General features: G+C 37.2%; 1 long non-coding RNA gene and 1 pseudogene across 1 annotated transcript in view; one reads left to right on the top strand and one right to left on the bottom strand.

Moving 5' to 3' along the window:
- Positions 1 to 2593, bottom strand: part of LOC107745000 (uncharacterized) — a 20064-nt gene that overhangs the window by 954 nt on the left and 16517 nt on the right. Inside the window, exon 3 of the long non-coding RNA XR_001640552.1 lies at positions 1008 to 1436. This is a non-coding gene — a long non-coding RNA (uncharacterized LOC107745000). The remainder of the gene's footprint in view (positions 1 to 1007; positions 1437 to 2593) is intronic.
- The window catches only part of LOC107744999 (tetraspanin-12-like), a 23272-nt pseudogene that overhangs the window by 5677 nt on the left and 15002 nt on the right, over positions 1 to 2593 (top strand).

Raw genomic sequence — 2593 nt, 5'->3', positions numbered from 1 at the left:
TTCATGCATTAAAATCTTAATTTTTATTATTAGTTAATATTAATTTAAATTATTATTAGTAGTACTAGTACTAGTAATAGTAGTAGTAGTATTTTATTATTATTATTATTTTTTTTATACATTTTTATTAATAAAATACAAACTTTTTTTAGCTATATAACACAATGATTAATCATGCACAGTGAGCTGTGCAACATGCAATAATGGGTCAGTATGTTGACTTTAAAGACACCATAACATTAAAAATTTACCATATTTGCCATAATCGTTTATGTTGATGTAACAAAAGACTTGTAGGCAGAAAATGTTAACCAATAATATCACAGCATAACATTCATATTCTAATCGAATCCCGATGGATATGCTTAAGTCCTGCCACTGTTATTTCCCACCAAATATTGTTTCTCACTTTCACAAATATGTCTTTTTATAGAAGTTAAATGCAGTGTGAATGCAGTTTCATGTAGTTTTGACTCCACTGCAGACATGTGTGTTTAAAACTAGTGTCACTCATTTCAGAACTACACTGGTATACTACAAGGCCATATCTTTCTTATATTAGATGTCACGGTGCACCCTGCAGCTAGTTATGCTTATCATCAGAATGTGTGTGTCAGATGATAATAACCGCCTCAGACACTAGTAGCAACTTGCTCTATAGGTGATGGAGGCCGTAAAGCTCCTGCGTCTCTGAGACAGAGTTAGACAGCAGTAATGTGTAAGCACTGCACATCACTCAACATGATGGACTGTCTAGGAGAGCCAAATAGAGGGCACATAGTTATATCTATTGTGAGAGATTTTTGTGTGTTTAGACGGATATGTTGGTGACATTATGACTTGTGAAATTGCACGATCTTGACAGGCTGTTAGCACAGATGATATAAATGATTTGGGGAGGAAGGAAAATCCACCCTCTATCTGACCCTTCGAATTAAACAGGCTGTTTTTCCTACTTTAAAATGACAGTCCACCCAAAAAATGAAAATCTGTCATCATTTACTCACTTGTATGTTGTATGTCGTTACAAACCCATTTGACATGGAACAAAAAAGGAAGCTATTAAACAAAGCGTCCAGGCAGAGAGAGCAGGCAGAGGGCTGTTTTGTGGCTCTCTGTCCCAGGTGTGTGGGGTTCCCGTCTGCTGACCCAGACTGAGGGCCTGTTTTCTGGGACTCCTTGGCCCATCTCTCTCCCTCCTCCTCCTCCTCCTCTCTCTCTGGGTCTCCATTCATCTCCTCAGGAGCCTTTCTCCTCTCCTCTCTGCCCCGGCGGGCTTGTGTTACCCAGCGGCTCGGCGACAAACAATATTATCTGGCTGAGATACAATAGGTAAACCAATCCAGGAGGAAAGCGGGAAGACATGAAGAGAGGAGAGGCGCTTGGGTTACGTGGTCGCTCTATTCACTAGCCGCGCTCTCACCGAGTGCTGCGACCTGGACAACCACACACACACACACATTAACTCAAACACTCTCACACACTCTTTATCCTGTCAAAGAAAAGAAGGCAACTGGGAGATCATGAGAGCAGAGAGAACTTCATATTAAACATCAGCCTTTGCTCTGAAAACATTGATTTCAAAAACATATGCAAGTATGAGTTTCAAATTTAAAAACGCGAGGCGCAAATATCAGTCTGTAATGGTAAATAACGTTAGCAAAACAGCCATCACAAATGCTCCTCGAGCCGCTTTGTTAACCGGAGCTTCGGCTGCATTAGTAAACTTAATTAGCATCACATGGATATGCTAGATGAAACTGACGAAGCGGATCATAAATAACGATTTTAAAAAGTTCAAAGTTATTGTAATATAGTGAATGGGCGGGCTTGTCTACCTGTTAAATTAGTTTCTGTGGAGCGAGTGACGGTTAACTTAGATCTGTCAGCCGTCTTTCTGGTTTTCTTGTTTGTCTGTCTCCGACTGAGAAAAGTATATGTATATGTATATATATATATATATATATACGTATATATATATGTGTATATGTATATATGTATATGTATATATATATGTATATGTATATGTTTACAATACGTCACATGAATAAACATGCATCATAATTTTTAAATGCCTCAGTTTTTAAAGTCCACACTAAAAAGCAAAAAGCCTCATATATCCTCTTAAGACAAAAACGCTGTCTCAGTGTAGACAAAAGGCCAAAATGTAGAGAAAAAAATTCATAAATACAAAAGTTGCTTGCAATAATATAGTGCTGCGACCTGGCCAAACACACACACACATTAACTCAAACACTCTCACACACTCTTTATCCTGTCAAAGAAAAGAAGGCAACTGGGAGATCATGAGAGCAGAGAGAACTTCATATTAAACATCAGTACATGGCAAGAAATTTAAGGCTACGTCCACATTAATCCAAAATTATCATTCCATATGGTCTAAAATGCAAAACTGTCATTAACTTTTTGTGGTAGGACAGCAATTGCGAGTAAATATTCTGTCAGGAATATGACAGAATATGAAGAGTAACATTCATCTTTAGGAACATTATTAAAGTGAGCAGGCACAACAATGCTGGTAAACAATACATGTATATATATATATATATATATATATATATATATATATATA

The sequence above is a fragment of the Sinocyclocheilus rhinocerous genome, unplaced genomic scaffold (genome assembly GCF_001515625.1).
Source record: "Sinocyclocheilus rhinocerous isolate Xijiao unplaced genomic scaffold, SAMN03320098_v1.1 scaffold2032, whole genome shotgun sequence".
NCBI classification, from domain to species: Eukaryota; Metazoa; Chordata; class Actinopteri; order Cypriniformes; family Cyprinidae; genus Sinocyclocheilus; species Sinocyclocheilus rhinocerous.
Note: the sequence above shows the minus strand (reverse complement) of the source record. Positions and strands in the feature narration are given on the sequence as shown.